Here is a 16150-nt window from a genome sequence, read left to right on the forward strand (position 1 = left end):
GAAGAACAGAAAGTGCTCTTAACCACTGAGCCATCTCTCTAGCCACTATCATTTGTTTAACAAAATTCTTCATCTTAAATTTGAAAATAGGCCATAAATTTACCATACATCATGTTAAGAAACAAAGTGCTCCTTGGGCATTGTGAATCCTAGTAAGATTTGTCTTTATCCTAAAGTAAGGGTAAACCAGTAGGAATGGCATAGAGCCTGGAAAAGTGACTTTTAGTTTGTGTTGGCAATTCAGTGTGAAATGACTAGGTTGACATTTGATTTTTGAAACCTCAAAGCCCACCCCTCTGTGATACACTTCTTCCAGCAAGGCACACCTACTCCCACAAGGCCACACCTCCTAATCCTTTCAAATAGTGTCACTCCCAGGTAACCAAACATTTAAATCTATGAGCCTGTGGGGTCCATTCTTATTTAAATTACCACAGGCTCTTAATATCTTTCCTCCTCCTCATCTGTAATGTTTCCTGAGCCTCAGATAAAGGAGTTGTGTTGCAGATGTACCAACTGTGGCTAGACAATCTGTGGTCAGTTTTTCTCTGCAGTTTGACCAATAGTGGTTCTTTGTAGTAGCCTCTGTCTGCTGCGAAAACAACTTTTTGGATGAGGGATGAGAGCTACATTTATCTATAGGTATAAGGCTAAGCAAAATACAGTGAGACGCTTTATAGATTTAGGAAAATAGCAATAGAACTCTCCAGTCAAGGATCCTTGGGTAGATTTATAGGTATGAATTTCTGCCTACTGAGTGGGCTTTAAATCCAATTAGACAGCTGTTGTTTATCCCCCAAACCTAAGTGTCATTCTCTACTCCCCAATGGTCATTGTTGTGGTTCATAGGCTTTAGAGCCAGACAGTATTGCCCATATTTTTTCTTTTCTTGGCAATGTAACTACTACCTTCTGATGTTATGGAAACTGGACCTGAGGCAGGAAGTGTCCAGTTAGTACCAGCTTGGTTCCTACAAATTGTGATCAAGGTAAAAATACAAATATGTTGAGGTTTTATATCACCCAAGATAGAGGGCCTGCCAACCAATACATTCTGGTGAAGATACAAGAAAACAAATAATTTTCCCAAGAATATGAGTTAGTCTCGCTACTATAGAACCCTGAAACATGCTGTTTCCAAAACTTACAAATAGAAATATCCTATATTATGCCTATACTACTTTGGGATATATATACTTACACACACACACACACACACACACACACACACACACACAAAACAAATACTAGAGATATGTGCATACTCACATTTATTGTGACACTATTTACAATAGCCAACTAATAAAATCAGTTTTACTGTCCATCACCTGATATACTGATTTTTAAACATATAGCATGTATGTACCTACAATGTAATTTTATTCAGTCATAAAGAGGAACAAAATAATATCATTTGCAGGAAATTGAATGCAAGTAGAGTAAGCATACTAAGAAAATTAATGTCAGATTGAAAAGGACAAGTAGCATATATTTCAACTTAGGTAGAAATGTTTTTAAAATATATGAAAATAAAAGCATACTGCTAAGGATCAGAAAGGAGATAAGAAGATATTAGATGTTATTAGAGGGAATGAATATGGTCAAAATATAGGCATAGATGAAAATTTCACATTGAAAGCCATTGTTGTGTATAGTTAATATGTGTTACTTGTGTGAATGCTTACAAGACAATAATTGGCACAGCAAATATGTAAACATATAAAGCAATTTGGAAAATGGGCATACAAAAGGTCACTATAGTAATCAAGAAGATAGTCAAATGAAAGAAGTAACTAATTAGAACATTTATAAATAGCATATTTAAAATCCAACAATGGCATCAAAATATACCTAATAGAAAAGCAAAAGAAATGCACAAGTTCTTTATGGAAACAAATGTAAAATCTTTCTGCTAGATTCAGGCAAATAAGAATTCCTAAAGATGTGCACTGTTTACCCATTAGAAAAGAGAACTTTATGAAGATGTCAAAGATGTTCACATTTTCTAAAGGTGCATTTTTTTTGCACATGACTGTGAAGATGAAAGTAACACCCAAGTTGATATTTCCTATAACTGAACTCAACCATGAAATAATAGAAGGGCAAATAATAATATTATCGATAGAAAAAAGCCTTTAATCTGTGTGGAGGTAGAACCTGTATATGTTTCCTGAAGTGGAGGCAGATCTGCAGACTGCAATGTAGTGAAAATAAGAGAACTGGATAGAAGCAAGTTCTTTTAAGAATTGGCCTTAATGCTTCTGTCTGTGGTCTGGGACAACACATATTTTACTGCTTCACCGAAGAAATCTGAGTTGCTACTAAGCAGAGGAGTCATATTAGGACATTGTAGATATTTGAGAGACTTGAGAAAGTGTGAGTCCAGAAATTATATGGAATCACTTGAAACCCATTTAGTAGATGAAGACTATTCGGTAATTTCTTATCATCATAACACAATACAGCCACAATAATGATGAGAGTAAAAATACACCCTTGAAAATTTTGAGCAAACATAGTCAGTTAACAGATTATCTAACCATGCCTGTCAGGACCCCATAATTTCTTCCAAAATTACATCTTAAGAGAGATTAAAGTTTTTTGTAAAGTGATTTGTTTTTAAGGTATTAAATATAACTTGAACATTTAAAATAAGAAAAAAAACCCCAGCAATTCTGGCTGTTCTCATGCCTTGTACCTATGTAGCGTGATCCAGCAAGGACATTAAGGCTGGTATGAAACTCTTAATAGCTTTGTTGAACCCTGGCTTTTTGTGTATTTTTAAAAATTCTTTTTATTTTGAGTTCCTTAAATCTCTTTCTTCCTACTCCACCTCAATCCCTCCCAACAACTCAACACCAGGTAGGGGAGAAATAAGGTTAATGGGGAGAGCAGGCATAGTTTATCTTAGCTACTTCCTGCTCTCCAGAGTCATTGGGTTCCTTGGGACAAGTCTAATCCTCATTTCAGAATATCTTCAACTTCTCGTCAAACTGCATCAACAGCAAACAGAGGCAGCAGGGAGGAGCACCAGCAGTTTTCTTCTTTCTCAGATTCCCCCAATCTCTCTTGGTCTGGCATCTATTACAACTGGCAAAGATCACACCCCAGCATGAGGTAGATCTCAGCTGACAAAAGTCACACTCCCTCTCATGAGGCATTTATCAGTTGTGGACAAACTGGAGCAGCCCCCATATCCCACACCCAGGATTAAACAAAAACATGTTTATGTATAAACCAAAACTTTCATAACACTGGGTGGGTCAAGATCTTTAAAAAGTAGGAAAGTCATCTGCGAATGGTGGCGCACACCTTTAATCCCAGCACTTGGGAGACAGAGGCAGGTGGATCGCTGTGAGTTCGAGCCCAGCCTGGTCTACAAAGTGAGTCCAGGACAGCCAAGGCTAGCACAGAGAAATGCTGCCTAGAAAAGAATGAGGAGGAGGAGGAGGAGGAGGAGAGGAAGGCTTTGGCTGAACTCAGTGACTTAGACCAGCATGTAAAGTGAGAAAACAGTCTAGAGGAGAGAAGAAAAATGCAAGTCAGATAGATATATGTGGACATTAGCCATAAGATAAATGATAACTAAGAAACAATCCAAAGACCAAGAGAATATGGTATAGAGGAAGGGAGAGGGAAATAGAATAGATTTCATGGGTGGACTGGAGGCAGGGGAATGGGAACTGGAGGAGGTTAGGAGGTTGAGATTGAGGGAATATGGGTAGAAACAGCTACTATTGAGGGGCATTTGAAGTATGGTATGGAAATCTAGTGCAGTGGAAACTTCCTAAAACATATGAAGGCTATCCTAAAGAAGTCTCCAAATAACGAGGGAGACAGAGTTCCAGTTGACTATCTCTTGTCACCAAACAAAGCTTCCAGTATTGGCACTGGGTTATATACAATTGAATTGTTGGTAAAAGCGGTTCTATGGCAATACCTGATCAACCCAGGATGTGCCCAAGACAATAGGTTGTTTTCTACAGGCTGACAGCAAAGTTCGTTGCTGAAGACAACACCCATACAACTCATTGAACATGGAGAGGTCAAGCTGGTGCTTATAGAGGAAACCTTCATCCCTATATTCTAGTGTCTTGGGTACACAAAGGTAATGTGCAGGCTACCAAAAGTGATACATAAACACAAACCTAAGCACAAAACCATTGATCTACAATCTTTGCTGCCTGTAAAATATGGCATAGTGGCAATAACACTTGTAGGAGGAAGCGATTCAGAAATTTCAGTTCTGTGTCAAGTTCTCAGCCTACACTACACTGTATTTCGCCATTGCATTTTCCCTAGTTTGGCTGATTCTTTCTCCTAATTTTTATCCAACATGCCAGGGTCCCATTCACCACCTCTGCCTGCTTCGCCAGAAACAGTAGGCTCTCAGCAGCCGTGATAGCCATAAAGGTGGCATGCTTTATTTCCATCTAATTATTCTGTTAAATAAATGTTACACGGGAAACCCTGGGAACCCATCTCAGGCAAACGCGGGTCCCCGGTGTTCCCTGGCAGAGCTTTCTCTGCACTGAGTGGGAATTGAGCCACGGCCCTAGGATGGGAAACAATGGCCTCCACACTCGTGTGTAAACAGCGCAGAAAACTGGAGTCTTTCAGCTTAAAGACCGTGATGTGACCGAGTTCCCCTCAGGGTTGCAGAAGCTGACAAGCAACCTTAGGACCATCTATTTGTCCAACAAGATCGACAGCCTACCGCCTCTACTAATAGGAAAGTTCACTCTGCTGAAGAGCCTCTCCCTCAACAACAACAAACTGACTGTTCTACGCGATGAATTATGCAATCTGAGAAAACTAGAGACACTAAGTCTAAACAACAATCACCTGAGAGAGCTCCAATCTACCTTTGGGCAGCTCTCGGCCCTGAAAACACCAAACCTCTCTAGGAACCAGTTGGGAGCATTACCACCCCAACTTTGTAGCCTTCGGCATCTGGATGTAGTAGCTCTCTCTAAAACCCAGATTCAGAGTATACTTGACTCGGTTAGCGAGCTGCAGGCCATCGAACTCAATCTCAACCAGAACCAGATCTCTCAGATCTCCGTGAAGAACTCCTGCTGTCCTCGCCTCAAAGTCCTCCACGTGGAGGAGAACTGCCTGGTGCTCAGCATGCTTTCTCAGAGCATCCTTAGCGACTCCCAGATTTGCCTGCTTGCTGTGGAAGGCAATCTCTTTGAAATAAAGAAACTCCGAGAACTGGATGGTTACGATAAGTACATGCCACCAACAAGTTTGCATGGGGTTCTCCAGGACCATGGGGACTGTAAAGGATACTTACTGACTTGGAACCTCTGTTGGAATCTGGCTGGGCCAAAGGCTCCTGGATGTTGGAGTTGCTCCAGATTACACTTCACTTAATGACTTTATTTCCTTTTGAGGACTTCTTAGATAAGCTAAAGGAAAAGGATTTAGGAGTAGAAGGGAGGAGCCTTTCATTTTGAGCCATGGATAGGGCGATGGCCAGTGCTGACCTTCAAAACCATCCTGGTTGGGCTCTAAGAAGGCAGTCGGTAGTTGCTGTGGATGCGGTGAAGGAATGCTGCCTGGGAACAGAATGACTCCACACCACAGCTTGAGGTGTTGTTGAGTTGCAGGGGACTCAGCTTTCATAAAGTCAGTTACCACATCACCTCTGTGTAACACTTTCTACTTTGTTTGAGATTCTACTTTGTGGGTAAGTTGTATGGCTAAGGACGTATGCGTTTGTCCCAGTGGTCAGTTCAAAGGCAGTGCTTACACATGGAACGTGGATGTACATAGATGTGTAGCTATCTTAAACAGAGCTTTGTTAAGAGGAGCACCAACACAGCAGCCAGTGAGGAATGTTCCCCGAGGTTGCAGTAGCATTTTTTTTTTCTATTGCAGGTGCCTTATTGGTAGAGGGCTCTAAAGAGCTAAAATTAAAACTGTAATGCAAAGATTGTAAACATGTTTGTTTTTTAGACAGGTTTTTGCTATGTAGTCCAGGCTGGCCTCAGACTCACAATTTCTCCCACCTCAGTCCCCTGAAGTACTGGGATTACGGGCATGTACCACACTTAGCCTACTTGTAAAGTTTTTATTTTATTTTATTTTTTTAATTTTTTGCCTACTTGTAAAGTTTTAAATGAATTTTAATAATCAAGATTTTCCTGAAGCTTTGTTAAAAATCATATGTTATTTCTGGTAATTTCTCCCCTTTTGTATTTATAACTGTACTAAACAAATTACCTTCAAGAAAATCATTGGTATAATATTTTAAAATAGCTTATGTTTATCATGGTTATTCTCTGAATGAGAGACTATACTAGATAAAATATTTTTAATGAAAAAATTCAGACTTCAGAAGCTAAGAATGTGTGTGAATATATATACATATATATAACATATATACACATATATATATAAAACTTTCTAATTCATAAGTCTAAAGCTAGAAAATTAATATTTAAAAAGTTAAAAATCCACAACCATTTAAAATGGTGGAGGAATTAGAAGCCAGCATAACAACAGAAGTGAGATTTTTCATGAATATGTAAATATACTCTGCAGCAAAATAACTATGGACAAAAAAAAGTAAATGATGGTAAACTTTTCATTACTTTTTTAGCATCTTTATCTTCAGCTATTTAAAAAATATCTAGATTCTGCTTTACCTTATTTAAGTTAGAGCAGTATACTAAGTTATACTAAATTAGACATGATGCACACTCTCTTATTTAAGTCTCAGCCGTTAATTTACCTCTTAGAAGCTTGTTCTTTTCTAATGAGAGACAGAAAGCGAGTAGATTCATATAGGAAGAGAGGTGGGTTGGTACTGGATAGAGTAGCAGGACAGAAGACTGTAATTTGGATATATTATATGAGAAAATAATCTACTTCTATAAAATGGGGGAAATAAATTTGGATCAAATTAAAATAAGTAAATGTATATACAAACAAAATAATATAATAATAAATAATAAAGGTAGAAAAATATTTCTGAAAAAAGAAGAGGAAGAGATCTGCCTGGGTCCCGCAAAGACAAATATGACAAGATCTTTGATAAACTGGAGTTCTTAAGGAAGAAGTGGATAGAAGACAAATTAGATGCTAAGGAGCTTCTGAAGGGCTTTAAACCCCAAGGAGCAGTTCCCAGAGGACTCCCATGATGGAACAATACAGGTAAAGATGATAAAGCCTGTCTCAAGAGTGGGTAAATAACCCCCACCCCCAGAGTAAGGAGGGTTTATTTTCTTCCAGAAAAAAATAAGCTATGCTAAGGGTATAGATGCTTTGCCCAGGCAATGCTGTCCTCAACATCCAGATATGGTAAATAGGGAGGCAATACCTATAGTACCAAGCCAGGGCCTTTATGGTTCAGGGAATCCCACAGCTGCAGCATGGGAAAATGGGTCCATATTCCCCTTTGCCCTTAGGAAAATCTGAGCAGATTAAGTCAGGCCAAATGAGTTTATCAAGGGCAGAGAAATATAGTAAGGCTCCATAGAAAAAGTGCCAGGATATAGAAATGTAATGGACCAGAGAGAATGAATACGAATTATCACTTCCTACCCATGCTTTGTACCCAATCTGGGTCTGTGGAGGAAGCAATTGTTTTAACTGGATGGAATTTTTCCGCACTCTATTAGACTTTCTTTGTGCTCAACTTTAGTTTCTTCTTAGTTGTGAACATCTGGGGTCATCTGATACTCAGAACAGATGACAACAGATTTTTAGAGTGATTGACCACACTTATCTTTGTGACCCCACTATTTAGCTATGAGATGGTGTTTTAGGTTATTGCTTTGTCCTGCCCATTCTCTGGAAAAGGTTTTGTTACATAGATGACATAATGCTAAATGTTCTGAAAGTTTGGGAAGCCAATGAAAGAAACCCAGGTGCAATGTTATTTCTATCAACCTTAAACCCCGTTGGAGCTGGGTTAATTAAAAAGAAAAAGTTACAAAAAAATAAAAATAAAAAAATAAAGAGAAAAAGTTCAAAAGGTACCCTACATGGGTGGGAAGGGACACTCCCAGAAGCCATACTATTGAATAAAAACCTCAGTGGGTTCCCAGGGGTGTCTATCTCCCTGTGACCAGGTAAACCCCAGAGGCACCACAAACTATGAAAGCTGTTGCTACCGCTGTTGTTTGTATGCCAGTGCTGAGTGATAAGATATCTTTCCGAAGACCATGCCTTGACTGTAGGACATGGAGAAATCAGGCCACAGCTGAACTGTAAACTCCCACATTGATGGCTGGGAGTTTCACAGTGCCAAAGAGGGGCATGCAGAGACCTGTCACTGACATTCCTGCTTGGCTGTGGACTCTGAGTGCTAAAATGCTGACATGCCAGGCAGAATGCACTTACTTGCTTTGCTATCATGGGTGAGACCAGCAGCCTTCCGATTGGATTTAAGGCCTGCTCCACAGAGGAAATTCATGTCTGGTATTGTAAGCCAGGACATCAAACTGTGGCTGGAGAGGTTATGGGTCCCAATAGGGAAACAACTTCTTTTGTTTTACTAGATGGATGTGATGTGTCCCTGAAACTGCCTCCTAAGGAGTGTGTACACTCATAGATAACTGTTGTTGACTCACTCAACTCACACTCACTGATAAAGTAACAAATGGCTATTGCCCCAGCGCTGGGGTCTAATGCTTAGTCATATGTAAACATCTATAATGACTCAGGGGTCATTGTGGAAGAGGGGCGAACAGAATTTAAGAGCCAGAGGAAAGGATAGAGTTTTCTATTGCAGATTCCTCCAAATTGAAACATTACATCCTGGAGAGAAGCTCCTGCGAGCAAGGTAAACAACTCAAAATAGCTACAAGAAGTAGCTGAAACTGACCAGATTCACAAAGTCCCTCCTTCCATGCAACAATATAAACAGTAACATCTGCTGAGAGTCACTCTCAGACAAGCTCAGCTGCAAAGAGGACTCCAATACTACACTACCTGCCTGGAAACAGCAGAAACAACCCAGCCCAGCCGCCTGAAAGAGGTTTAGACCAACTCAGTTTCATCGAAAGGACACTCTCTAACCTGTTGAGCTGCCTGTAAGCTGTGCAGTGTGCTCCAGGTTTCTGGCTTTTGTGAGCCTTCACTCATGCTGGGTGACACCTTTGGTGATGGAGCTGTCTTTGAGCCGCTTCTGCTCCTGTAAGTAACCCCTCACCCATATTCCTGTAAGTAAAAGTCTTCTCACAAAACAGGCTGCAAAGTAGGCAGTGGTGTTCAGGCTAAGCTGGGGAAAGGGATGTGGGATCCTGAGTAATCCTAGATTTTGGATGCTTTGCATGAGGGGTGGTCAGAGCAGGCCAGGAAAGCTAAATATGGCAAGTTTCAAGAAAACCATGAATATGGATGTCCAGGAAACTCACTAGGCCTGACTCTGGAGGATTATGTTAGAGGTGGCGTAGAAAGAACCTATAGGTGATTTCAGGCATGGTAGGACAAGGTGGAAACCTCGATGTTAGTTGTGATGCAGGCAGGGTCACCAGACTAGGCTGCAGTACAGTTAGATTTGGCAGGTTGTGGCAAAGGCTTAGATTGGGAAGTTAGGCTACATCTTGGAGGAGGATATGGCACATCTGGGTACTGAAAGGCATGGTAGAGGTTATATAAAAGAGACCTTTGTATGACTGCAGGAGAGCAAGTCCTAGCAGAAGCTTGGAGGCTATATGCTATGCAGGCAGGAATAGTCAGACTAGATAAAGCAAGAGATGTATAACTTTCTTGAAGCCTAGTGGTCAAATGCAGTACAGGCCAGTGTGGCTAGACTAAGTTAGAGCCTAGGTTTTGCAATCCTGTCTACATCTTACAGTTTGAGAAAAAGATGAGTTCGGGGTACACACGGGGATAGATACAAGGAGAGAACATGGGAAAACTGGGTGCAAAGTGCAGTGTATGCAGGTAAAACAGTATTTAGCAGAAGCCTATAAGGTGGCTGAAATGCCAGCAGGTATGGACAGGTAAGTCTGGGACACAGGCTTTGGGACCTGAGCTATATCTCGGAGGTTGGGGGTGAAAAGCTTGGATGAGGAAGTCAGGGAAATTCACCATGCTAGATCCTGAAGGAGGACGTGGGGTATCTGTGTAACAACTGTCATATTGTCTGGTGACACAAAAGGGAGCTCTGTGTGGTTTTAGGTGGGCAGATCCTGGTAGAAGCTTAGAAGTTGGCTATAGTGTAGGAGTAAGTGATCAGACCAGGCTGGGGCAAGGAATCTTGATCCTCAGGAAGCCTAGAAGTTGGCTGTTGTGCATGCAGGTATGGCCAGACTAGGATTGGACATTGTTTAGGGGACCTGGGATACATCTGGCCAGATTTAGAAAAGGCATGGATGCGATGATGAGAGAAATTCATCAGGCTAGATAGACCTTGGAGGAAAATATGAAAGGTCAGGGTACTTGGTGGTACCTGAGAAGAAAGGACCCATTACTGGTTTCAAGTAAGGATGGTCCTATTGGAAAACTACAGGTTGGCTGTATAGAAGGCTGATGTGGTAAGAGTAGGCCATTGCAAGTGATGTGGAACCCCAGGAAAGCTGAGATATTGCTGCAGCACAGAAGTGGCCAAACTATTCCAGGGCACTGACTGTGGGAACAACAACCTGGCAAGTTATAAAAAGGCATGTAAAGGGACATCAAGTATCCTCTCTAGGCTAGACCTTGGAATAGTAAGTGGGAATACAGAGTGCTATGTGGGCTATAGCAGAAAAGACTGATGATGATTGCAAGTAGGACAGTTCTCGATGGAAGCCTAGAGGTTAACTTATGTGCAAACAGGGGTGGTCAGACTAGGTAGAGCAAGGGATATGGGATGCAGTAGAAGCCAACAAGTTGGCAGTGGGGCATGTCAGGGTGTCAGACTAAGTCAGGGCATTGCTTGTATGACTCAGACTATATGTTTCTGGTTGGGGAAAAAGAGTGGTTATAGAAGTCAAGTTACTAGCAGGCTTTACCTTGGATGAAGACGTTGTAAGTCTGTGTACTTAGTGGAGTGGGAGTGGTGGAGGCAATACCTAAGGGACCTGTAAGTGATTGCTTGTAGGATGGGTCCTGGCTGAAGTCAAAGTGGCAGGGCAGGTGTTAGTAGACAGACTGGGAAGGTTGGAGAATAGCTATGGATGAAAATGTTCAGAAGACTCATCCACCAGGCTTGATCATGTAGGATTACATGAGATGTGTGGGTACCAAGGGGGTTGTAGGATGCTGCATTGAAGGGATCTGTAGATGGCTTGAGGAAGGATAGGTCCTGCCTAAACCCTAGAGCTTGGTTGCATCAAAAGCATGGTTATTCTGTCCAGGGCAGTGCAAGGGATGTGGGACCCTGAGGGGGCCTAGAGTTTGTCTGTAGCATAAGCAAGAGTGGCCAGAATAGTCTTCTGCACAGGTCTTGCCATCTGGGCAGCATACGGCAGGTATTGGGAAAAAGTGTGGATGGGCAGATGAGGTGGACTCACTAAGCAGAACTCTGGAGGAAGACTTGTGAAATCTGAGTACAAAGTGAGGTAGTTGGAATTAGTGCAGATAGGACCTGTTGGTGGTTGCATGTAGAACAAACCCTGGAAAAAGACTAGAGGTTGGCTTTAGCACAGCAGACAATCATCAGACTGACAGTATAAGGGGTGTGAGACCATGGGGAAGCCTAGAGGTCGGCTGCAGTGCATGACATAGTGGATAGAGTCAGCCTGGGCTCTGTATGTGAGGCCTGGGCTACATGTGGCAGATTAATGAAAAAGTACAGATGGGAGCTCAGGGAAACGCACTAGGCTAGATGCTTGAAAAGGATGTGGTAAGTATGTTTAGTGGGTGGGTTGGAAGACATGCCTGAAAAGGGACCTGTGAGTGGTTGCAGGTGACAGAACCTGGAAGAAATGTTGGGCTTTGTGGAGTGGCAGGCAGCTGTGGACAAACTAGGTAGAGTCAAGGAACATGGGACCTTCTGGAAGCCTACAGGTTGGGGATAGCTGGAGAATGTTAAAGGACAGGTTGTGTGACCTGGACTACCTTTTTCAGGTTGAGGAAAATGGGAGGTCCAAGAAAATGAGATGTCACCAGGCTAGACCCTGTAGGTAGCCATGGAAACTCTGGGTACTGAAAGGGTGATGAAGGCAATGGAGAAAGGACCTGTGGGTGGTTGCAGGTTCCAGCAGAAGACTGTAAAATGGCTACACTGATGGCAGTGTTGGTCAGGTTATGCCAAGGTAAAGGACTCGTAGGAAGTCTATAGCATGGCTGTTTGCATAAGAGGCCGGCTTAACTACTGTTGTGGGACCAGAGCTTCGTGGCTTATAAATGGAAGTCAGGGGGTGCTTATCAGGTTATTGCTGGAGGTATACTTGAAATGTCTATGTACAGTCAGTGGTGGTCAGACTAGACCAGGACAGGGCATGTGGAAACCTGGGGAAGCTTAAACGTTGGCTGGAGGGCAGGTAGGGTGGTAGATTGGGCCAAGGCACTGGCTGTAGAATGAGGATTAGATCTGTCAGGTTGCAAAAATCTGTGGATGGGGAAGTCACATGTACTCACCAGGCTAGCTCCTGCAGGAGGTTGTTGGAATTCTTCATACTGATAAGGGTGGTTAAGATGGGGCAAAAGGAAACTGGAGATGGTGGTAAGGTAAGTCCTTCCAGAAACCTAGAGGCTGGCTGCTTTGCAAATAGAAATGGTTAGACTATGCCAGAGCAAGAGATACGGGGCCCTGTGGAAGCCTAGAGTTCAACTGCTTTGTGTGAATGAGTGGCCAGATTAGGCTGGGGCCACTGACTGAGGGACCTTTTCTATATCTGACTGGTTGTAGTAAAGGTGTGGGTGGGGATGTCAGGTATACTCACCAGAATAGGCCCTGGAAGAAATTGTGGGGTGGTCAAAGTAGCCTGGGTGAGTGTTGTAGGAGCAGGAATAGATAGGCAGGATGTTGCAAAGGCATGCATAGAGAGATCAGGTGTAATCACCAGTGTAGACTCTGGTGGGGTGTGTGGTAAGTCTAAGTAAGGAGTGAGATAATGGAGGGGCTCAGAATGTTCTTGAGGATCTTTGCAGATAGTGTAAGTGTCTGGAGCTGAGATACTAGCTGCTGGGCAGGCTGGTGTGACCAGACTAGGCCATGGCAAGGGATATGGTACATTAAGGAAGCCCAAATGTTTGCTATGGTACAAATGGGGATAGCCAGAATAGCCCTGAGCACTGTTTGTATTGCCCTGGATAGATCTGACCAATTTAGGGAAAGGCAGGAGTGGGGATATGAGTTTTATTCACCAGGCTAAACACTAGAGAAGGATGTAGGAAGTCTGGGTACCAGCTGTGGTTGGAGGAGCAGTAGAAGGTACCTGTGGTTGCTTTCATATTGGCAGGTCCTGGTGGAAGGCCTAGGATCTTTTATTTTCTTTTAATAAGTTAATTCAATGAGACAAGAAAGTATACTACATATGTTTTAGTCATATTAGTCATGAACTAGTCCTCCCCCCCTTAAGCCATCAACATTGGAACTTTTTACACTCCTACTTTGAAAATTTGATGTGATATATATGTTGAAAAACACTGTAGAATTATAGCAGCAAATTCACTTCTCTATAAAAATACATTTCTAGAGTGGAATCTGAGGAAATGTCACTTTTTCCAAAAGTATGTTAACTTAAAAAATTGCCCTTGTTTTCTCATTAGAATAGTCTCATCTCCTCATAACTTAGATAAATTTAACTTCAGTCCCACTACTTAACTTGCCATTTGCCAAAAGCAGCTGCATTTTGGAATTTATATTTTACTGTCATTCTTCTTGGATAAAAGTTTTGTGACATCTTGCCTAGAACAATCATTTTTTAAAGTGTCATTCTAATTTACCATTCATTACTATGTTCCTTCTGACATTATGGCTCTCGCAAACAAAATAATTGCATTCTTAACAATGGTACCAACACTACAAAAAGACATCTATCCCAGTGTCATTTATTCTATTTTGGATTGCAAAATTAGAGTCAAAACTTCCTAATATGTTACAGCAATATAAAACTCATATTTATATATTAGATATACATCAATAAACATATGAACAAATGATTCATGAACTCATACAAAGGAACTCTCTGAATGATCTAATAAAATGAATATTTAGAAAATACGTTAAATAGAAGAGAATTGGTGGACACATACTCTAAGGATAGGAAAGGAAAAAGGAGATGTGATGTAAACTAGAATGCAAAGATGCTGTGCATCTGTGGAAAGAGACACCAGCATAAAGCTGGGTTGCTCTCATCCTCAGATATATGGCAGAGGCTGTCCAACCACTGAGAACAGAGTGAAGCTTCCAAAGGAACATGCTGTGACGAGCCATCTTCAGGTAATAGTGTAAGGAGTGCATACCCAGGAAGTCTCAGAGGAAGGATGTTGGAATGGTCCAAAGAGCTCCTGTGGGAAGAATATGAGCTCCTGCATCCTGTTCACTTTTAGGTACCATGGGCAGGCTCCTAAGAAAGTGAATCCTAAGACAAATAACTCGATTTTTCATTTTCAATTTTAAATATATATGCTACATTGACCTCTAGGCTTGCTTATTGCCTGAGAATCATGTTGCAATAATGATTAAAAAATATTTTCAGAGACAAGTTCTGCCTCAACTGGGATGAGCAAAATCATGGGTGTTAGACATATAAAAAACAGGACTGTAGTCTAGGCCTGTTAGACTTTTGAACTTGAGAAATTTTCAAGTTTAGTGTTTGGTAAGTTCTACCCTATATGAATATGTGAATTACATACAGAAAATAGAGAAAGTGGCTAGAAAACTGTCCAGCATTTGATAAATTGAAGTTATTATTTTGAACACAGATGAAGCCTCTGTCCCCACAAGGAAAATTCTTTAAGATATACCATACAATGCATGCTGAATCAGTCAAAAAAATTTCCCTAGTAAGTATTTCCATGTAAATTCTGTCTCAGGAGAGCAGTTTAAGTGTCTTGCGGTTTTCTTTTGCTAGGTGGGCTTGGTGTCAAGACACACATACTTTCATAACTTCTACATTCCATTCAATTCATCTGGCCTCTATTTACATTCATGGTTGCCATAACAAATCTAGTTCTCGATTGGTGTTGGCTATGAAAAAACAACATATTTTAAATGGACTGTTCTTGTAATGGAATCTAATTTCCCCTGTCCAAGATGAAAAGGGGCAGCACAGTGTCTTCTGGGCATAACATCTTTTACTGTATTTCTCAGGTACGTCTGAGCAAGAATAGGCACAGATTACCTGTTTTGAAAGCTGTACTGTGTACAACTGTTGAAGGAGAAATGTGGAAAATGTCCCTTCCATTCTAGGTGGAGAGTTGTCTCATTTACAGTTTGCAATGGTCAGAGTCATTGACACATGGGCAGAAATGAGTCGCCTTGCTCACTTACGGTGAAAATCTATTCTGTAATGTGGTAGGATTACAAGGAGGACTTTGAAAGTAATTAGATTCCAATGATGGCAGGGTATGGACTCCCACTTTGAGATTATTGTGTATATAAGAAAAGAGAGAATCCAGCTCTCACACCCATTCACTTACTCCCTAATCTCTTGCCCTCTCCCTCTCACTTTCTTTGTACTATTTAACCCTCCTTTTCTTCTTTCTTTGTCCCTTTTTTCCATGCCCTCTTCCTCAAGTTTCTCTGAACCTGAATGATACCCTTCTTAAGAAGTGACTTTATTTCCACCTTTGTCTTGTACTTACAGAACTGTGATGCTCTCATTTCCATCTATTACAGTTTGCAATAGCAGTCAACACAGTCTTAAAATATTTTGTCTCTCAATTCTGATGCACCCTCAATACAGGAAATTTACTTTCCATATCCAAAAGTCCCATTAGTACATGTCTCCCAGAATCAATGAAAATTATCATACACTAGGGAATTGTTGCTTCCTAAAATGGCTACACTGCCTTGCTTATATTCTTGACTTTTCCTGGACAGAGGTGAACAAATTATCTATAAACTTCCAACAGGAAACCTACAGTACACTGAAATTATTCCACTCAAGTCTAGCTTAGTGAACCAATAAATGTATTAGGAATATTTAAGAGATGTGTGTGAGGGGTCAGAGACAATATCGTGGATGAATCAAGGGCAGACACATAACTGAAAATCCCACCCAAGTCTAAGTAATGACTATTTAAATAAGCATGTT

The 16150-nt window shown here is 41.2% G+C and overlaps 1 pseudogene; it reads left to right on the forward strand.

Moving 5' to 3' along the window:
- The first annotated feature begins 4544 nt into the window (after window positions 1-4544).
- On the forward strand, window positions 4545-5378 carry LOC127185244 (leucine-rich repeat-containing protein 57-like; annotated as a pseudogene).
- The last annotated feature ends 10772 nt before the right edge of the window (window positions 5379-16150 follow it).

Source organism: Acomys russatus, chromosome X (assembly GCF_903995435.1).
Source record: "Acomys russatus chromosome X, mAcoRus1.1, whole genome shotgun sequence".
NCBI lineage: Eukaryota > Metazoa > Chordata > Mammalia > Rodentia > Muridae > Acomys > Acomys russatus.